General features: G+C 45.2%; 1 protein-coding gene and 1 long non-coding RNA gene across 3 annotated transcripts in view; both read left to right on the forward strand.

Moving 5' to 3' along the window:
* Positions 1–22,695, forward strand: part of ARL15 (ARF like GTPase 15) — a 366,563-nt gene that overhangs the window by 256,830 nt on the left and 87,038 nt on the right. The gene's annotated exons all lie outside the window — the stretch shown is intronic.
* On the forward strand, positions 13,383–16,512 carry LOC311609561. The gene is made up of 2 exons (XR_014783437.1): positions 13,383–14,310; positions 16,252–16,512. It is a non-coding gene; the product is annotated as an uncharacterized lncRNA (long non-coding RNA).

Below are 22,695 nucleotides of genomic sequence, written 5' to 3' on the forward strand. Positions count from 1 at the left end.
GCTGTTGTTCGGGCGCCAGGCTAAGCGACCCCTTTCTTCTGCTCTCCAGCCCGCCCACTGAGCTCCTCATCTTCCTAGCTCATTTCTCAGTTCCGAAGGTGTCTGCCGATGCGTCCTCTCTCCTACCTGAGGAGAAGCACGTCAACAGGCGGTGGCTTGGATTTGACCAGAAGCACACTTTCTCCAACGCGTAGCAAAATGTACTGCTTCGTTCATGTTTTCATCTAGGTTTCTTTCTTCCTAACGTCCCAGTTTGGGTCCGTTACCGTTTCTGTTGTTTCTGGAACTTTCTTCAGTCGTTATTTCAGGGCAGGCAGGAGAATGTCCTCACTTCTCTTTGATGTCTAGAGGATGTTTTCACGGGGAGGGAGATGCGAGTTGAAAGGCCTTTCCTTTCAGCGCCCTGCTGCTTCCTCCCGGCTTACATGGCTTCCGGTGGGAATCGGGCTGTTTCCTCCTGGCTCACACGACTTCCGGTGGGAGTGGGGCTGTTTCAATTTCTTTATCCTTTCGGTGGCGTGTCTCCACTGTCAGCTGTCTTCTCCGAAGCTGTTTTTCATAAGTTTGTGGTAGGTGAAGCGTTGGACTCTCATCGGTTTCTCAATTCTTCAAGTTTCTCCGGCCTTTTAAATCTGTAGGCTTATGTCTCTTGACAAACTGGGGAAATATTCATTCACTATTTCTCTTTTTTCTTTTCTTGAAATTAAGGATTTGCACACCCAGGACCTTATGCATGTTAGGCAAGCATTATCCTGCCATTATTTCTAAGAGGGGGGGAAAGTGTGTCTCCCCACCCCAACATCCTCTTTCCCTTTTTCTTCTCGGACTCCAGACAGAAATGAGGAACACGTTTTTTGTCTCATGGGTTGTTGGGTTGTGACCAGTGTTTGCCTTTGTTCGCTGGCTTTCACTGGCTTCTACAGAATGATTCCTTATTTTCTCTTAATTGTTCAGGTTCAGTGATCTGGATTGCTCTTGCAAAACTCAGTTGTACTATTGCTTTTCTCTGAGTGTATTCGGGGATATTTAGATGTATTGTTAGGTTCTAGAATGGATGGTTGGTTTTGCTATTTCCTGACATTTTTTTTTTCCTTTTATGTCATGAATCTTTATAATTGTTCATTAAGACTTTTTTTTTTTTTTTTAGCCAGACATAGTGATACATAATCCCAGAACTCAGGAGGCTGAGACAGGAGGATCATGAGTTCAGGATCACCCAAATACCACAGAAAGAGACTTTGTCTCAAATCAAAGCTAACGTGAAAACACTTTAGGAAAAGCTGGTTAAAAAATCCTTATCAAGGAAGTCCAGCAGATGTCACCTTCATATTGATGGCATTAACCTTTCTCCTACAGGTCACCATTTTCCTGGCTTGTGGCACAAGGCGTGGCTGTCTGATAGATTGTGGGCATCCAGCTCTGGTTTTGGGTTTGTGTGTTTGTTTGGTTTTCCTAATGTGTATGAGTATTTTGTCTGCATGCCTGTGCATGTCCAGTGCTCACAGAGGCCAGAAGAGGGCATCTGATCATCTGGAACTATAGTTGCAGAGTATTGAACCTGTGTCCTGTGGAAGAGCAGCCAGTGCTCTTAACTGCTGAGCCATCGCTGTAGCCCTACAGGCAGTGACTTCTATGAACTCAGATTGAGTCTTTCTCAGTTTCCTCTTTAGTAGACATTCTCTGACACTTCTCTGTTGCCTCTTTACTGGTGACTGAGCTTGGAAGTCCTGACTCCTAACTAGGTTGATGCTTAGTCACACCTTACTATTACTTGGCCGAGGAAGAGCTCTAGCTCCATTTGACCTCCATGGCTTGTCAGGCTACTTGAGGAATCCCTCCTACTTTTCCTTATGGAATCTCTGCAGGAAGTTGGCTGCCTACTGCTGAGGAGTGGTGAAAGATCTGTTTAGATGAATAAGCTTCCTGAATGTTTCATGTGCTGGTGGTGGTGCGGGGGGGGGGGGGGGGAGTTGGGGGGTAGGGGGCACTCTCCTTGCCTGGGTGCAAATTCACCTTCCTTGTGTGGCTAGTTTCCACTGCTCTTGTGAGACTGGAAGGGAGGGAACCGGAAACAAGGGAACCCTCACAGTTGATTTTTAATGTTCATTTTAGTATCGAAGACTGATGTGTCTAGAGGCTAATTCAATATTTCTTATATTAATTTAGACATTTTGGCTGTGTTTCTCTTAGCTCTACAGATATATTTAGTTTTTGTCAGACTAGCTCTAACAAGGCTGAAAGCTTCCATCTTGACTGGTGTTGGAGCATCTCATTTGAAAACTGCTAATTTGCTTCTCAGATGTGAGAAGAAGATAATAATTGCGAAGTGTGTTGTAGTTAAAAGGGTTTAAGGGTTTTGTATGCGTTTGTGAAACACAGTGAAATTATTAGTCTTGTTTTTTTTTTTTTAATAGACAGTGTTTAAATTCCTTCCTGACTCTTTGGTATTCAACAACTGAGTCTGAAATGCCACTTTTCCCTCTAGATATTTGGCAGAATGGAATGTATTATGTGCATAGAGAGTTATGGTGGCAATGGAATGTATTATGTGCATAGAGGGTTATGGTGGCACCGTCCCTTACAGTGTTATATTGTAATAGTCACATCTTTTCACCAAATTTAGGGTTTTATTACATGTCTGGAATTATATAAACACAGTAGATGTAAATATAAAAATTGGGAATTTATAGACAGATTTAGAGACTTAGGTCATTCCGTGACTTTATGGCCTCAGTATATGCAACTGTTGTTTACCTACTAATTTACAAAATCTTTCCAGCAAATGGACTTGTAGACATGGCCCTCTGCAGATCTCCCCAGTGCTACTTCAAGTTGCTATGAATAGTTTTGGCTACTTGATTCATTTGCTAAGACAAAGCTTCCAAAGGAATCGTAATTCCAAAAGTCTTGAAAATAAGGAATAGCAGGCAATTGCTTTAATGTAGTTTCCAAGCTGGTGTGAAGCTCCTTAGACAAAAACTGACTTGCTAAGTGCATTGCTGTGTGTGGATAAGGTCACACACACACACACACCTCTGAAACAGCTTTACTATCAGTTAACATTTGTATACTTTTTAGATGGATTAAGGACATCATAACTAAAGTTAAAATGTTTATTTCATGCAGGGTTCTTGGTCAGGGATTTAGAAGGCACTATATTTTTAATCATAAATTTTTCAATTCTATTATTAGATATTATTAGATAAATTAATTTCTTTATTAAATTTGTCAGTGAAGATGCAAGAAGGATTTCATTCACCAAGCACCATCGAATGAACACTCAACACCAAATAAGCACAGGCTCTGATCTTATTCCTTAGTTTTCTCTGAAGATATTGTCTTTATGTGTACAAATCATAAAATAGCAAGGGGCTAGGATGCATTAGCCAGCCTGGTGTTTAGTTCTGCTTTGTTGAAGAAGAGGGGGACTTTCTTACCATGCTTGTCGCCCCCCCCCCCCCCCCCCCGCCTCTGCCTCTGTGTAGGGCTAGACTTTACGGTTTGTTTAGCTCTGAAGGGACGGCAGACTTGGGGGATGGTGAGGCAGCTCAGATTCGGGATGTAGACACACGTAGAGCTCGCCTCCTTTTGTTTAGCATCTCTTTAAACTAAGGCAAAAAAAAAAAATTCAGTGAATTTTTTTAGTCACTGAAATGAATGACACAATGAATAGCAGCTTGATGAAATACCTAAATGTTTGAGTTAAAATTTTTTTGGATGTTTGAAATCCTGCTTGGATCCTTTTCCCAGATCCCAGGGCATTCATACGCACTCAGCAGGAAGCTTCATGGAGCTGCACATTTGGGCAGAAGGTCTTTGACGGTGCCTTTTTCTTAACTTGTGCCTTTTCTTTCTCAGGAAAAAAGTAATGGCTTAAGTCTGACTGAAGAACACTCCTTTTTTGTATGTTCCTTATACAAATTTACTTCTGGTTCATAGAACTTTACCCGCCATCTATGTCTGCAGTCCTTGGGTTTAAAGCATCATATAGTCTACTACAGACTACAGGAAACGCCACAGTGAAAAAAGACAAAAGGTGACCAATTATCAGTCAGTTCACTAAAGCTCAAATGTGAAATTCACGGTGGAAGAAAAAAAATCCATTTGACATAATTTTTACATGGTAGGGTGCTTGGACAACAGACAAACTTCATGGTGCAATCGGGTTTGGGTCCAGATATTTCCAAACAAAACAGAGCAACATTGGGAACGTGAGAAACAGGAGTGAGCCTGCTGACTGTGAGGCTCTCTGGGCCTCCTGAACGCTGCTGCTTTTAAAGGGCGTTGCCCCTAGTCCTCATTTTGAAAGTATCCGTGAATCATTTTATGGGGTCTGCCTGTCTAGGAAACGTGGGGATTTATTAATCTCCCCCCTCGGCTTTGCCTCAGCCATTCTCCAGGCAGTTGCCACCCTCCTGGCTGTCTTTTGTCTCTCCCTTAAGTTCTGTGGAAGGGAGCAAGCAGGAGAGGTTCTGGGGGTTAATGGAAGGGTTAGAGAGCAGATGGAACGGGACAGGACGGAAGCCTTTTAAACCTACTTTTCAAAGGACCCCAGTTACTGCTTTGGGGTCATTTTTCCATTCTGCCTATTGGGAGGTTCTTTTTTTTTTCTTTCCACAGAGGCACTCGTTTCCCTGAAACTGCCACTGTGTGCTTCTGGGTGGTGTGGGAATGCTGACCTGGTCTGGTGACAGCACAGCTAGAAGTCAAGCTGTCACAATAGCCAGTGCATCCTGCCTGCACCCCGGTCAATCAGAGAGGCTCTCTCTGTACCAGCCCCTCCCTGCTTGCCATCAGCGCCTGATGGATGGTACCATCCAGAAAACGCTAAAGCACTGTGGGCCCTCACTCCACCTTTTCAGTTCATCTGAAGTTAATAAAAAGGACTGGCCAGGGTGCCCATGTTTGTACGTGAATGGACACACACACACTAAGTTAGAATGTGTCAGGCTTAAGCTATCTGTGGTGCTCAAGGATGGGATTTAGAGGTCACATGCGCTGGAGAAAGTTCCACACGCATTAACGTCTTCGTTGTTAGGATATTTCAGTTCCAGTGGAGAGCCTGATGCTGCTCCAGGCAGAAGACAGAGGCAGATCAAATCAAGTGCCAAGACTCCAGGCAGAAGCAGGAAGATGAAAGGGCTGGCAAGTCCACCTTGCTGTTATCTTGGCCTGTACTCCTTTGAAGGGCTGGTCCTTCTAGCCTGAAAGTTGATCTCTCTTTTCTTTCATTCTAAGAAACTTGTCTTAAGTAGGAACTGGGGAGATAAGAGGCTGTAACTGCAGGGAAAGTATATTCAAAGGGGCAGGGACTCTAAAGCAGTAGTTCTGAGAATGTCTTTGCTGGAGGCAGGAAAACCAGAAGAAAGTCTACTTCCTGTTTCTCCCGCATGAGGACCTCTGCCTAAAGGCTCTTCCTGACCGCTGGCTGGCCCCAAGAGCACAAAGGCACCTGGGTGGACTGACTAGAGAGGCCAGCATATTCTTCTCCCCACACCTCACCCTAGAGTCTGCCATAAGCACTTAAAAAAAAAATCCTGCCAGGCATGGTGGCACACGCCTTTAATCCCAGGCACTGAAGAAGTAAAGGCAGGCAGATCTCTGTGACTTGGATGGATGGATGGATGGACAGACGGATAGACAGACAGACAGAGCAAGCCTCCAGCAGCTTGATGATGCACTGTTTCCTGGGCCCCACCTACTGGCTGTACAAGAGCTCAGTGTGCACTCACTTGTATCCCTCCCTTCCCTCTTCCAGTCCCATTTCTTCTTCCTTTCTTCCTCTCACCCCCCCCCATATGAACCTATAGTAAACTTCTCTCTAGAACTCAATCCTGGTGGTCTTGTAAATTTTATTCTTGCAATTCTGTGAACGAGAGCCCAAAAGCCACTGGCTCAGGGTGGGTTTGGTAGCCATTGGGTTTTGTAAGGACCTGAGAAATGTCCTATCTTTCTCAAACATATCCTAAGAACCCTGTATCCATACCGTCATGATTGATACTAAGGCGTAATTGGCTACTCAGAGAAGCATGGAGAAAATATTATATATGGAAAACATAGTATGAAGAAATTACCATTAAAAATAGGAGCTTAACTCATTTCCAGGGGATCTGATACTCTCTTCTGGACTCTGTTAGACACTGCACGCATGAGGTACACATGCATGCAAGCAAAATGCCTATTCACATAAAATAAATGAATAAATACATTTTAATGGGGTTTGAGGGAGGTGTTAGTATGCAGTGATAAACTTTTCAACAAGCAGTGAAAAGGGGAGGAAGCCGAGGAAGGACCCAGGGCCCCGATTAGTGTGTTCAACACCCATCTAGAAATTATTTTATATCTCTTGGCAAGGAGGGTGTCAAAAGCAAAGTTAAAGAAATGCTATATAAGTTTTCTGGGCCTAAAATAAATTGAAAACATGGCCTCATGTTCCAACATGAGGAATTTCCAGAACATAGCAGAGCGCACAGTGCTTGTGGGTGCTGAGGCTGTGTCCGCGCATGCGTAGCATAAGGCAGTGGTGTTGGTTATGTGATAGCCCTCTCTTGCTTGTCCCATAATCCCAGGTATCTGAAGATTCCCCCTCGTCCACTGTCTACATACTCTGTGTCTCACAGTGGTTTTTGTAAGGACAGCTTGACAGAGGGTAACAGGTATTTGGAAGAAACAAGATGTAAATCCAGTAATGGTGGTTGATGCGCGTCTGTAAGCCCAGAGCTCCAGCAGCTTAGGCAGGAGGATGGAAAGTTCTGGACCATAAGATCCAGGCAAGACTGGGCTACGTGAGGCTTGGTCTCAAACAAAAGAAAGAGATATCTGTCTTGTGTACTCATACATACCAGTCTGTTTTCTGTCACACGAAGAGAGCAGAGGGCGGAACAGCATGGTAGAGTAGGACTCACAAGTAATACCAATTTTAACAGCTGTCCATGTATAAAAACATCTTCTTAAGACAGGGAAGACAGCACACCAGCAATTAAGATGCATGGGAGTAAGTAGGGAGGACAGTGTGCCTTCCCTGTCTGGGGTATGGTAAAGAGAGAGATACTATAAAAACAGTTGGAAATAAACGTAGAACTTTTTTTTTTTGAACCATAACACCAAGCCCACCGCAATGAACAGCCTCCTGTGGCCTCTGATTATAGCCCACCACCCCTAACCTGAACTCCAGACATGCCCCAGTGTCGAGAAGGAAACCAAAATCCTTTCAAAGCACATTTCATCCCCAGTCTGGCTGAATGCAGAGACCTTCAGCTCAGTGGAAGCTGGCCCCAGGACTGCGGCAGCCTCAGTTGCCATGCGTCTCCAGTCTAGCACGGTGCCAGCTTCTGTAGCCACAGAATTCCAGGCTGGTGCCATGGTAATCTCGGGCTTAGGGATGGTACCAGATGGCCTGCCCAGCAACCCTAGACATGATTGCTATTGAAGGACAGTCACAGATAAAGCCAATCTGTGAGAATTGGCATGAGTGCTTCTTCCAGTGACAGATACAGACCCACAACCACGGGAGCAAGAGTGTCCGGGGAAACAGGACACGAGATGGACAAAAATCTAAAGTGACTACCTTAAAGAAATGGAGATGGACAAACTGCCTGACAAAGAATTCAAAAGCAGGGAACTTCAAGAAAATACAGACTCAATTGTACTATGCGTAAATCTGTATAAATACTATTCAATATTAAGGCAAGCCTAAGTGTGTTATGATCATCCGATAGTTTTTCCTGTATCAGTGCTAAAATGATAGGTAGTAAGTAGTGTTTAAAAGCCTTCCAACTTTAAATTCCGTTGTCCTAATATCCACAAACAGTATTTGAGATTTTAAAATTTAATTCCAGACTACCTAATGTTCAACCTGATTCTTAAAACATAACACATGGATGGTAAGTATTTCAAGTAAATATCTAGAGTGCATGCAGCTCAGCACTACCTACTTGGCTTAGAAGACACAAGGCCCCTAGGTTCCACACTCTGCACTAAAAATATCTTTTCCTCTTTTTTTTTTTTTTTCTTCCTTTTACACAGGTTTTCTCTGTGTAGCCTTGGCTATCCTGAACTCACTTTGTAGACCAGCGTGGCCTTGAACTCACAGTGCCTGCTTCTGCCTCACAAGTGCTGGGATTAAAGGTGTGCGCCACCACACCTGGTTTGTCTTGTCCTCTTAAAGCCTTTTTTACCTATTTGTAATCTGAAAAGTGAAATTAACCTTCTGTCATTAATTTTCAGCTTTGTTTTGTTTCTCATTCAACCTATTTTTCTGTAGCTTGGTTTCCATATAATTAGTCAATACTAATGCAAGTCATCAATCATTCAAGTTAAAATTTAATTGTTGTCTCTGAGTAAGAAGGAAAAAGTAAGCCAATTAAGAGTCCCAGAGCTGAAATGAAAACAAGAGAGATTTCAGCTGGATGCATATAACCACAAAACCAAGACAGTGCCATGAGCATGAGTGTTGCCGACTCATGGCATCCTCACTTGTGGAGGCTGTGGCATGTGCTCACCTACAGGAATGAGTAACACCTTTCCTCACATATGTCTTCTGGAGCTATAATTTGATCAAGAGATTCTAAATATCATAATAGGATTTTTATAACATAGGTTGTCCTATAAACTGTGTTTTATATCTATAGAGTGCTTTTCTGTGTTTTATGTATTTACTTTGTGTGTGTGCGTGTGTGTGTGTGTACGTGCATATGCGTGCTACAACTCTTGTGTGGGTGTTGGAAAACAACCAGTGGCAGTCAGTTCTTGACTGTGAGTCCCAGGGGTCAGCTCATCGTCGGCTTGGCCCATACCCTTTATAACACCTCAATGATCTCTACGGCTATTTTATCTACTTATTTTATACAAAATAATTTTGTTAATATTGCTAGAAACTTGCAGATACTGTAAATTTACAGTCTCTGGTTTATTGGTTAAAATAAAATTTAAAAAACAAAACCAAAAACCTTTGGCAGCGCAGCAAAAGTAGTTTGGTAACATTCCCTCTGCTTCCATAATGGCGGGAATGTTTCAGCTCTCCTGTTAGTGTTATTATTCAACTGTGTTTGTTTCTCTGTTTCTCTCTTACCCTGGCTATCACACAAATAACTGAGACTTTTATATTTGTGTAATAGTAAACATCACAACACAGTAACTGAGCAGTTATTACTCTATTCCTAACCCTCTATGCTAGTTTGGCTTCCTCCCAGCTTACATCTCAAGAGACATTTGCCCTTTGTAGCTTTTCCTGTTCCAGCTCCATCTTCTGATACCTCTTGAACCTCTCCTGTGCCTCACTCCCCTGCCTCACTCCCCTGCCTCACTCCCCTGCCTCACTCCCCTGCCTCACTCCCCTGGCTCCCTGGCTCACTCCCCTGCCTCACTCCCCTGCCTCACTCCCCTGGCTCCCTGGCTCACTCCCCTGCCTCACTCCCCTGGCTCCCTGGCTCACTCCCCTGCCTCACTCCCCTGGCTGACAGGAAGTCCAGCCTGTTCTCTCCCCCGCTCAGCAGTTGGCTGTAAGCTGCTTTATTGGCATCTCAGGGGACATTTGGGGAGCAGAGTTTATATAACATTGAGACAAGAGAGTCTCAGAACGAGGCTTGCAACCAGATATGAGGGGGGCAGTGCGCGGTACAGAAATCAGCATTTGAATTACACAATACCCTTTTGCCTATACTTTCCCTTCCCAAATTTTTAACCAAGCAAGTCGTATTTTTTTTTCCTTCTCATTTCTCTCGCTGATGTCTCCCGTGTAGAAGAGATGTATAGGTAGAATGTATGGAGCTCCTTTCGTGTCACCTGCATGTGTTTGTAGGGCTAACCCCTTGATACTGGAGCACCATTGAAGAAACGTGTTTGTAGGGCTAACCCCTTGATACTGGAGCACCATTGAACAAACGTGTTTGTAGGGCTAACCCCTTGATACTGGAGCACCATTGAACAAACGTGTTTGTAGGGCTAACCCCTTGATACTGGAGCACCATTGAAGAAACGTGTTTGTAGGGCTAACCCCTTGATACTGGAGCACCATTGAACAAACTCATCCCTGGGTGGGGTTATTGACTTCCTGTAGCTTTCCATCTAGGGGCAGGCAAGGCTTCTACCTTTGGTTTCTGAGGTTGTCTTTGGTTAAAGGATTTCTAAGAAAGTGGGTGGAAAGTGGAAGTCAGGGGGTTTCTTATTCCCATTGCTGGATCAAGTTCCTTCTACACGTAAAGGCTACTATTTCCAAGTACTTGCACCTTTTTCCAGTTTTTAAGAACTGTTACAACTAAAAGAAATGTACACATGGCGGAGGGGTGACTGCAGAGATGGCTCAGCACCATTGCTCTTTTAGGGGACCTGAATTCAGTTTCCAGCATCTACATGGCAGCCTACAACTGTCTATAACTCCATTTTGAGGGGATCAGAAGTCCTCTTTTGGCCTCCTGGGACACTAAGCATGCATGTGGGACCCAGAAATAAAACACCCATGCAAATACAGTAAAAAGCCAAATGTTTTTTAAAGTAAAAATACAGTAAAAATTAAAATGTTTTTAAAATAAAAATAAAGGCAATGTATTCATGGAAATAGATCTGGGTCACAGAGAAAATCTTACTCTAAATCTGAGATTCACTTTCCTTGAAGCAATAATGATAAAAGTTGGTGGGATATCAGTGTTGTCACAATCTGTAAAGCAGTGTGTATAAAACTGTGGAATGGGGTAATCACAGTAAATATCCAGGTATTTGCATTTTTCTGCACCTTGAGTATCTTGCATGACTCTGTGTCAAGGTCAAACACCCTTTCAGGCCTAGCCATGCTTGCAGCAATAGGCTGGCATTTATCTTACAATCTGATCCCTAATTGCTCCTCTAGAACCTTTAACTGTCGTCGGCTACAGACTTCCTTAGAGTTCATGTGTTTCATCCTCCTTGCTCTTTACACCGTTCCCTCCTTCCCTGCTCTCCTGTTTCTAACCCCCTTCCTGCTCACTCCCGACTGTAAAGGGAGAGAGAGGAGGCTCTCCAGTCAGCCCTGCTCCCCTTTTCCCCGCACCTCAGCTCTGGGGTGGCTGAGGACTGAGGATGAGCCCTTCTTTTGCTTTTGTTAGAAGCTGTGATGGTTCCAGCTGTTGCACTGTTGCTAAGCTGAGTTGGGTGATGCTCTCAGGTCATCGCCTGGACCTAAGGACCCTTGTGCCTCATCTTTTAAACTCACGGTGTTGAGTGTGTCTGACTTAATGAAGTCACGAGCCTTCGTAACACAATGATTTTTGTTCCTGTAACAAGTCAGCCTGGTCCTGCCTGAGTTGCCTTTCTCAGGCCAAAGAGAAAGCAGTTTATGCAGCCCGTCGTTTGATTATAAGCCTTAATGCCGGCAAGAGAGGGGACCCAGGGTCGTGTCTTCTGAATCAGGTACCTAGCAAGTGTGACAGGAACCTTTGAAACACAGGACATTGCCTAAGCACGCGAGTTAGCACTGGAGGATGACAATGCTCTTATTAAAAACATAGGACTACATTTAAATAAGCTAAACGATGGATGTCATTTTTATGGAAAGCTAATAACTAGTAATTTTGGTTGATAAGTAAAGAAGAAAAAAGAGTGACAGATCTAAAGTTAACAATATTGTGTTCTCTCAGTTGATTAAAAAGTTTGAAACCGATTTTTGTTGTGACTGAACAATTCAACAGTGATGACGAATATAAAGAAATACAAAACAAACTTTTATTTTAGTGTGCCAAATATTAGTAGGGATTAAGAAGTGTGTGTGTGTGTGTGTGTGTGTCCTCCCCCGGGGGAGGGGGGGAGGCACACAGAGGAAGGGTAAGCGGGCTATCCAGATGAGACCTGAAAGTCTGTGGTCATATGGTGGGGGAGGAGGTCCTCTTCTGTCAGAGGTCTAGGGGACGGGAGTAGGGTGGAAGAGGGAGGGATCGTGAAAATAGGAAGAGACAAGTGAGGGGATAACATTCAGGATGTAATCTGAATAAATTATAATAAATTAAATTTTTTTAAGTTAAAAAGAAGTGTGTGTGTGTGTCTGCGTATTACATGTTTATAATTTGAAAATACCTGGTTTTTATTTCACAAACTTGAGAGGTCTGTTCATGATAAACATACATGTTACTAGGATATACTAATGATGCTCGGCCCATTTTCAGAACTTTGAAATACCTTAAGTAGAATTAACTTTTAGTGTTTGTCTTACATTAAAAACTTTTTTTCTTAGGCAGCCACAAGAATGAAATCACAATGCCAAAATACAAAGTAGAGATGCAAAATTATCTCCAGTTAGTGATAGCAACTTACCGACATCGGCTTTAAGTTCTCACCTGGAGTGAAAAGACCATTGCATCCAAAGAATTCTGTGGGGCGGCTGACAGACATTTGGGGGAAAAGACAAAAACAATGAGGTAGAGCTGGGAGCCTGCAGCAGAGTTTCTCTTCTTCACATGACAGAGTAGCAATCAAAATACACCCCTAAGATTTGTCACATCTGGGAGAAACGCCACCAGAGCTGAAGGGACAGTCTCTGGCTTTGGTGAAGAAATGAGTAAACATGACAGTGTGAGGAAAAGTCCTGGCTGCTGGCCCTTTCCCTGCGAGCTTTGCCTTGTGTGATGCCAGAAACACAGAGGTCAGAAATATGGCGACTTTGTTCTGTGCTTTTAACGATTTTAATGTCGGAGCCCAGAGCTTCGGGTCCAAAAGTTTCATCCCTCAACACAGTTTGCACAGTTTCCACAGTTTGTGTTGTGCTTATACTGTGTCAGCAACGTGGAAGCTGGAGTTGGAAGCCAGCCCTGGGCCATGTGCCCCCTCCGCCCGGCTTCACAGGAAGCCCTTTCCTTCCCTCAGTCCTCTCCACCCGTCCCTGTCCAGGAGTTATTCGTGGTGGTCAGAAAGTTTGAAATGTTTGATTTTTAATACTTCTGGGATTGCTGTTCAGGCATAAATGCAAAACTATTTAACAGTTCCTATCCAGTGGTAGCCCAGAAATAACGGTGGCCCATCTGATAGTAAAGAGCATGTCACCAGGGCAGTCCGTGACAGCAGGCGCCTAGCTTCCTAGTGTCTACATGGGCAGGAAGTGACTAGGACTCAGGAGGCAGCCATAATCAAGGAGGTTTTCTTTGTGTGTGTATGTGCATACACTAGGGGTGGAGCCTGTGTGGCTTTGCACACGGCATATAACAACACACACACACACACACACACAGCCAGCCCATTACCTCAATGAAGTGAAGGACAGTAAAATAACCCATCACTAAGTGAAAACACTAGTGGCAGAAAGTGATTCACAAGTGACTAAGTGTAAGCACCGGACATTTGCTGCAGACTGCACAGGGTGAGTTATCCAAACTCACGGTTCCTGAATGTTGTTGACTGCAGCACGGTTGCGGTAACGTAACTCCCTTGTTGGCTTTTCTCTGCGAGGGAGAAATGAATTCGCATATGTCAAGTGCTTAGAATATGCTCAACAGTGGGCAGGTTAGTTCTTGGGACTACCTACATGCCAGAGAGAGGACAAGGACGTCAGACATTACAGGGGAGTGTTTTAACGTGAAAGTGCCTAAGTGTGGGTTTGGTAAGACCTTGGCATGGCGCCAGAAAGAGACTGGCAGAGAGGAGGAGAGGTTTCCTTCACACCTGTGTTATGTTGTGTGAACGCTTATTTTGCTCTTTCTGTTGTATCATTTAGGTCAGGAAGCCTCCGTATTTCTTACTTTATTGACTAGAATTTGCTTTTTAAAGTTGTTTTTGGTTCTGGCTTCCAATGCAATACTCTCATCAGCTGTAATGTACTCAGGCCCGTATCCTTGTTGCTCTTTTTTTTTTTTTTTAAGATTTATCTATTATGTATCTCATGCACATCAGATCTCATTATAGATGGTTTTGAGCCACCAAGTGGTTGCTGGGAATTGAACTCAGGTCCTCTGGAAGAGCAGTCTGTGCCCTTAACTGCTGAGCCGTCTCTCCAGCCCCCTCCTTGTTGCTCTTAAAGCAAGGGGGCATGACAGAGATGCTGCTAACGTTCTGAAGTTTAGTTCCAAGCCCAAGACAATATATACATGCCAGCTGGCATCCTCTGCCTCTCTAGACTTAAGAAATACCATCGTCACAGGTGAACTCTCCGGCAGCCTGAGCCGGTCTCCATAGCTCCCGCGTTGTTTGGAGACAAACAGTCCGACTTCTAAGGGAATTGTCAGAAATTCTTTTGAAGACTTTCTGCATAATTATGGATCTCCTATATGTGCGGTCATCTCTTAATTCCCTAAGTCAAGGCCTCGTTTATGAGGAGTACCTAGCCAGCAACTAGTTATAACCACTTAGATTGTGGTGAGACCGGAGGGAAAATTGGGGTACCCACTTGGGATTCTTAGGCCCCATTGATAAAAGAATTTAGGAATGGACTCAAACTGAAGGCTAAGGAAATTTGTATTATAGCTTGAACGAGCTACAGGCTGCGGTTCTCACCAGGTGGCTGGAGGAGAAAGGGAGAGTGCCGCGCCATTTGAGTTCAGCATGGAGGCCACATGGCCTGCAAGGAGCGGCTGGTGCGCGGGGCGGGGGGGGGGGGGGGGGGGGCGGGGAGCGTGATAGGAGAAGGAAAAGATTTCCAACCTCCTAAGCTTCGTGGCTGCACCTCTGCGAAAGACTGTACTGTTGGAGGCTGGAGACCTGGGAAGGAAAACCACATTCTTCAATCTCTTTAGCTTGGCTTAAAGAGACCCTTCTCCTAGGAGGGTCTAGTAGGAGGTAGGCCCCCCTTCCTGAGGGGTGGTCCCTCCGCTGACCTACCCAAGTGGTATGTGAGTTTCCACCCAGGCCAGAGATTTCATTCTGCAGAAATAGTTTTCCTTTAATGGGCCTTAAAAGGCCTCTGTATCAATTGCTTGTGGTGCATAGTTGTAGTGTTCTTTGCTTATGGTTCTTGCTAGAATATGAAGCAGAAAGAAATAGCTGTGTAATTATTGCATTACTGTTCTCACTGTCCATTCAGGCGAGACTTACCCAAGTTTTACCTGTGGTCATTGGTACCCCAACCACTTCTGTCAAGCTCACAAATGTGAACCAACCACTTGTCCATTGTACCTTTGCCTTTTATCCTGCCCTTCTGTTAGTCAGCCAATAGCCGTCTCCGCTGTCAGATCAAGAGTCCAAGTACTGGATGGTACCGTCTGTGCTTGCGTTCCAGCACCTCTACTTTAACAGTCGGCTAGGGCAATTATGCTTTAATTTGCACAAGGCAGAGAGAAGCTGTAAAGTGCTTCCTGTAAGTAAAAAGCTTTGAAGTTCTCAGTTCAATATGGAGCCAAATAGAAGAAGTAGATGTTAAGTTTGCTACATGCCACCATAAGAACAAATCCTGCGTCCATGAAATTGTGAAGAAAAAAAAAATTGCGAAGGAAAAAGAAATGAATGCTGGCTTGGCTGTCACACCTCCTAGTGCCCAAACTGTAGCCCCAGTGCCTGGGAAGTGCCTAGTCACAGTGGCGTGAACATGCATTGGATTGTACAGTGCAGTGCTGTCTGCAGCTTCAAGCCACCTATCCGTGGGCGTGGCCTGCATCTACCCGTGGGCGTGGCCTGCATCTATCCGTGGGCGTGGCCTGCATCTTCTCTGCTTAAGGGGAGAATAGCATGTTTATAATTTCTAAAATGAACTAGTTGCTTTGTGAGGAACCTTGAAAGCCCATTTGCCTCTTCAGAGTATACCTCAAAACCCTTGAGGAGCAATTTTAGTCCCTCTACCTCTAGTGTCCTGACTGTTGTCCAACATCAAAGCATTTTCCAGCGCCAGCCCCTTTTTGCTCAGTACGTTGCTCAGTAGAAACGTCTTGAATACTGAGAGCTGGCTTGGGGCCTCTCTCTGGGCTTTCCTACAAATCAGTATCTGACTTGGTCAAGAGAAACTGACTAAGGTACCCAAAATAACCAGTATTGAATGTAATTAGAACTGCTGGAACATGGATCCTGGGCAGAAGAAGAGACCCGCAACGCAGGGCTTGTCAGTGTTTTTGGAGAAATCTGCAACTCTATGCATCTGTTAGCGATCAGTGTCCTGACTTAATAGGCAAGTTTAAAATTACTGATTATGCCTGTGTGCTTCTGACTCCTTCTTGCAAAACAGAGGAGTAGTCTTTGTCCAAAATTTGTTCCAAATCCTATTTTTTTGGCAGGATGCTAGGCTTTGTCAGTGTGAATAGAGCATGCTCTCCGTGTCTTGATTACTCTGCCTAAAATATCTCAACACAGTGTCCGTTTGGTCTTCCTTAGGTTTTTACCGCTAATGTTAGACATCTACAACTTCTTTTAAGCTGTTAAAAAGAGTTGCAACAGAGACTCTGCCGACCTTTCTCACATCTCCCCAAACCCCGTTTCTTCTGGTCAGCTTCCTGCTCCTGAGCGCTGAAAACTGTCCTGTGCATCACGTGGCCTTTCCCCCTCAGCCCCTGCCGTTGGTCTCATGCCCTTCCACCAGGTTAGAGGACAGCGAGGTGCAAAGAGGTCGTCACTATTAAACTGACTTTCTCTTTATTCCATGTGCCCTGGGTCTTCCTTCTCTCCTGGTAGCCAAGGACACATTTCTGAATTCTTCATCTCATGCTTGCTAAAACAGGAAAATTGTTGAACCTGGAATCTTACGAGAGAGACACTTAATCAATTCATGTTTTTCATCAAAATGACTTTTCACTTTTGTGTGTGTGTTTGTGTGTATGCATGTATGTTTGAGTATGTGTGTACCTGTGTGCATGTATGAGTGTGTGTGCGTGCTGTGTGTGTATATGTGTGTATTTGTGTGTGTGCATATATGTTTGAGTGTGTGTGTACGTGTGTGCTTGAGTGTGTATGTGTGTGCATGTATGTTTGAGTGTGTGCACAAATGTGTACATGTATGTTTGAGTGTGTGTGCCACAGTGCACACCATGGAAGTCAAAGAACAACTTTTAAGAGTCAGTTCTCTCTCTCCACCGTGATCTTTATAAACAGGGCCTTGCCGTGTCTGTTGTTTAACAACCACAAAAGCTATGGCGTGGACGAAGAACTGTTTTGCTCTTTGTGGCTTTACCCTGTGTACAGCTGTCTGTAGTGGGCTGGAATGATAGCGTGTAACTTGTATGCTCAGACGGAGCCTTCGATGGACCAACCTGAGAATCTGGCCGTAATACAAGTGAAAACAGCCCTGGGAACCTGCCCTGGCAACTTGAGCTCAGTTACTGCACTCTGGGTCACCAGAGGCTGCCAACTACTGCTGCTCTTGCTTGCACTGAGAGAGAAGCATTTGGGGGTGTTCCCTCAGTCAGCTGTTGACTCAAATTAAGCATTGCGTGAAGCAGCATTCAACCCTTAGGAAAAGTTAGTCGCTGTGTTTGGAACCTAAGATGCTGGAACTGTAAACTCTGGGGAAAAAAATGCTTTGATGCTCAGATTTAGCAAAAAGTTAAAGGAAAACAAAGACCTTAAAAAGCAAAGCTAATACCCTGCCACTTCTCCTTGCTTTGTAATGCAAAGTGTTTCTTCTCGCAAGCAAATAAGGAAGAAGTCATTATTTTTGTAGCTTGCTGTGGCAAGGGGAATGTGGCAGTTTTTATAGTGTTTTGGGACGGCAGGGCAGCTGTCGTCACAGAAACCTAACTGGAGTGGCAGGCTGGCTTCCCGAGGCAGGTGAGTGCCTTCTGCACACCTGCCTTCCATGTAGGGTGCTCAGGAGACAGATGTGAAAACTCCCACGCAAGGTAAATACAACACAAGCAAGCTCAGTACCCAAGCACACAACCCATTTGCAGGAGCGGATAGTAGTAGTGCTTGTTACATAACTGATGGAGACGACCACAAGATGGAAAGATTCTTACTCAAGAAGCTGGTTTTAAAAATGCCATTGAAAGGACAAATGATAAAGTTTCCTTTCCGTGTTCCTCTGCTCAGTCTCCCGTCTTCCACCAGGCCTTACTTGCTAAACACAGGGTCGAAGATGAAATTACTAGGAATTCCAAGGCTCAGGCTGCATGAGAGCTCAGAGTCAGCATGTGCAGGTGCCTGGGTTCAAGCCTCAGCATCACTACAAACGACAGGAGGTCCAGGCTAGTGACCTCAGAGTACATAGCCCAGAGCCATGGGCACTTTTCAAAAGTGGGGTCCTATGTGGATGTGCAGGGGATTTGCATACTCCCAAAGCCAGCCTTGGACACCAATGCAACCATTACAAGAGCTAACATGTCAGTATGAATCCCCTTTTCAAGGAAGGAAAAAATTAGAAAATGAAGACTTGGAGCAGGTAATGGCTTGGAGAAATATAGTGTCTGGTCCATGCTCCAAAGGCAGGCTTGTTTGCTAAACTTTGGTTGTAGGACTTGCCATCCTGGATCTAAGATGTCATTACAGAGAGATGGGCAGCTATCCTTAGAAGGCTTCTGGGGTTGTTTGCTAATGGATTTGTGTGTTTTTAATTTGCTTTGGAAAAGCACTATAGAAAAAGGCATCAGCAGTCAGAGCCCACCGTGGTCCAACTTGTGAATGGGGGAGCCTGAACCCTCTGAGGAAGCTGAAGTTGCAGTTATCCTTTATTGGCCCAGCTTCTTGCCTCGTATGCATCAGAGACTTAGGCACGAGGGAAGCTGTGGCTGTAAGTCCCCGCTCTCTTACTTGTCAGCTGGACAAGTGTGTTAGAGAGCATCCTACCATTCCGGCAGATACCCAAGATAAGGGTAACAGACTTATAAAGAGAAGTGGTTGATGCTGGCTCACAGTCGGTGATGACTGAGACCTCAGTCTGTGGTGACTGAGCAGTGCAGTCTCTTACTGCAGGAAGGATACTTTAAAGGGGAAAAAAAAAAAGGAGGGAGAGGAGAGAAAGAAAGGAAGGAAGGAAGGAAGGGGCTCAGGTCCCACTTTCCCTGCCTGGGCACACCCCGAGTGAACGAATATCTTCTATTTTACCCAGGATGACCGGCACGAGCCACAATGATAGAGCCACCCTCTATCATCAGTTTAAAAAATGCCCTGCAGACTTGCCTATGGGCAGTGCTGTAGAGACATTTTCTCAGTTAAGATTTTTTCTTCCCAGATGAACCAAGCTTGTGTCCAGTTGACATAAAAGCTAGCCAGTATACCCACTGACAGTCTCACACTCGCCTTGGTAGGAGTACAGGGGTATCGGGGTACTGTTGCACATGGACTTAGTGTTCACATCATGTACCAAGGTCCTACAGCACCACATGCAGCTGGTTACCCAGAGAAAGTCTTATCAGACGATCCGACCCCCTAAGCAGGAGTCAGGTCTTTGCTCTCCCTGGGAAATAGACAGCAGAGGTGAATTGCAGGTTTGTTTGTTTTCCTTGGCTTGAAAGTCTGCTCAAGTCTTCTCCAGATTCAGAGACAGAGGAAAGTGAAGGAAAACAGAGAAAAGAGAGTGAGCTCCTGTCATCTGTGGTGCCGCCTTCTGCTGTGCAGTTCTTGCTCACTGACGTTCTCTAAGGATGGTCCTTGTTGGTACAAAAGGGACAGACGCTGCCCTCTGAGGTCCCCGATCTACCACCAACATCAGGGCTTCTCCTCCCTCTCTGCCATACCTTGCTCTCTCTTCACACTTTTTTAAAAATATGCTTTTTCTCAGCTTATTTTGCCACTGTACAGCATTGTTTCATTTAGTTGGTTTTGTTGCTGGCGCACGGTCCCGCTATAGAGCCCGTGCTAGCCTAGCGCTCACAGTCCCTCACCCCAGTTTCCGCCTCACCCAGCAACTCGCTTCTTTCCTTCAGCCTCTGTTTGCATTCTGTCCCCACTCTGCTCGCTCTTTTTCTCCAAAGCCCTGAGTACAACCCCCCCCCCCCGACCCACCCACCACCACGTCAGGTTGTTCCCTTTTCTGTCCCTCCTTCCTGAATGTCCTCCACTTCATCTGTCCTTTCCTGACCACATCACTGTGATGTCTCTCACTCTCTTCTCACTGTCATCTCGATGTCCCCTGGCTGTGCCTTACGTAAATGTCCCCATGTCACATTTGCCCCAGCATTCCTCTTTCACTAAGGAGACTCATTTTCCAGTGGAACTTTGTCCCTCTCCTCAACCTGTCCCTGCAGTTCCAGGTATGGCCCCTCCCTCCCCATCCTGTGCTTTGTCGGTCCTTCCACGGCGTGGGCGAGCACCAGGCCTTCCGTTTGTAACCGCAGCACCTAGCACAGTGCCTGCAACACAGGCAGCTGCATCGCCTGCTCCGTAAGTTCTACCAAACCTGTCCTGCTGAAGCCCAGAAGGTGCTTTCAATACAGGACGCAGGTTTTCCTCACCTGTGCCTAGCCCAGGTGTTACAGTGCCTCACATACAGTAGCCACATGTCAGACACAACCGCAGCAGAGTTAAATAAGGGAGGAAAGAGGCATGAGGGATGACAGAGTGAAAGGAGGATTAGAAGGACCAAAAGCAAGAAACTAAAGGGCTTGAGGCAGCTGCCTGTCTGCAAACATCCCAGTAGTCCTGGTGTTTGGATAAAAGCTTGGGTTTTTGTTGGTTTTTTTTTTTTTGTAATTAATTTATTTATTGTATATGAGTGCTTTATCTGCAGAACAGGGCATCAGATCACATTTAGATGGTTGTGAGCCACCATGTGTTTGCCGGGAATTGAACTCAGGACCTCTGGAAGAGCAGACAGCTCTCTTAACCACTTAGCCATCTCTCCAGCCCCAGAAAGCTTGGGCTTTCATTTATGTCCTTGGACACTTTTTTTTTAAAGAGAGACACATTCAACACATATGGAAACCAGAGTGGACTCAGTCCTTGTCACAGATGGCCTGCAAAGTCTCCATCCAGCCCAGGTTCAGATGGAGATCCCGCAATGGACTCCACTCTTCGTGACTACGACCAGGAAACTGAGGTGGGAGGCATTTAAGTGACTTAGCCAGCTAACGGCAGAACCAACAATCAATCCTCTCCCAGCATATTTTCTCTCTTCCAGGATGTCCAGGTCAGTGTTTCATGTGACAGATTATGGTTATTAAGCAACTGTGAGCTTTGAGAACGTGATGCTAAATAAATCTTTCCAAAGCTTCTCATTAGGCTTCCTGAAGTACTTAGCATTGCTGGAAATAGTAGTTTTCAGTTTTCTTGGGTGTGTGTGTGTGTGTGTGTGTGTGTGTGTGTGTGTGTGTGTGTGTGTATGTGTGTGTATGTGCGTGCATGCACTTGCATGTGTATGCATGTGGAGGCCAGTGAACTTAGGCTTCATTGCGCAGGAATAGTTCTGAGACAGGGTCTCTTTGTTGGCCTGAAGCTTACCAAGTAGCCTAAGGTGGCTGGCCAGCAAAGCCCAGGGATCCTCTTGTTTCTGCTTCCCAAATGCTGGAATGACAGATGCGTGCCACCGCACCCGGCTCTACGTATGACATCCTGGGACTGACCTCAAGACCTCGTGCTTCCAAGGCTAGCCCTTCACCAGCTCAGCTGTCCCCGGGAGCCCCTTCCATCTCTACGTTGGTAAAATGCATAGACGTGAAGTCTCTGTGATGGAACTGGCCATGAGAATTGCCAATGGCTCCCTGCCCCGTGGCCTCCTCTCTCCTCTGTTGCAGTGATTGCAGACGTGTTGGAAAGCTGCTCAAATCCTAGCTTTTCACCTGTTGATGGGATTGTCCATCCACTGTGGACACCTCTCAGGTCCAGGTCGGGGGTCCCCTGCTGTGAGGGCTGTGCTGTTGAGTGTTTGTTTCACCCCCCAGGTGGTGCACCAGGCTCAGCGTCCTTTCCCCCTTGCTGTGGGCCCCAGCTAGGAGGCAGGAAGTCAAGTAAACTGGAAGGGACGTGTGGTCTCTGCCTACTTCCTAGGTGATTGTTCAGGACGCCGGAGTAGCAAGCCTGCTCATACACCTTCCTTGGAAGGAGCCTATGAGGAGGCCAAGTTAAGTTGAGTTACTAAGATGCGCTCCCTTTCTTCTGGCAGGATTTTATTTGTGTAGATTCGTTGTACAAAGTAATGGGCTTAGAGGAGACAGGCTGATGTCCACCATGTAATCCCACCATCTTTACTACCCGTTTTCTCTCTTATCCCCTTCCCTATTGCTACTCCTTCCCCTCTTTTCTAAATAGACTCCCTTCTATTTTCATGTATTATTTTTTAAAAATTCTGTATATTGTATATGAGACATAATATGCAACATTTGTCTTTCTCAGTCTGGCTTAGTTCACTCTACATAGTGGATCCCCGTTTTCTGTGTTCTCCTGGGTGACTGGAGCACCACTGTACACACAACAGCACATTTCCTTTGCCAGTTCACCCATCGCTTGGCTCTCTCCAAGAGTTGGCGACTGTACATTGCACACAGAAACCTGCTAACTGTCTATACAGCTTGAACATGCATTGCCTTTTTTTTGTTTTTATTATTCTTTGCAGATACAGACTCTTTGAGTTGCTAGTTTTCCTATGGGAAAGCACTGCTCCTACCTTGGGGACGACTGGACATCTATGGGGATGTCTTTGATGGTCACTATGGTTAGGAAACACTACTTGTGCTTTTTGGACAGGGGTCGGGATAAGGCCAGCCCTGCAATAGGAAAAGTGACCCTATCTCTCTCAAGACATGCCATCAGCATCCCCTGTGAGAGGCTCAGCACTCTGATGAAAGTGTCCTGTTCTTTGCTGTCTGTACTCTGCTGATAACCTGTAGGTTTCTTATTCGTATTGGTAATTTGGACATTACTGGCATAACTCTTTTTTTCTGATGTGAAACC

The sequence above is a fragment of the Acomys minous genome (assembly GCF_964271855.1).
Source record: "Acomys minous genome assembly, chromosome: 11".
NCBI lineage: Eukaryota > Metazoa > Chordata > Mammalia > Rodentia > Muridae > Acomys > Acomys minous.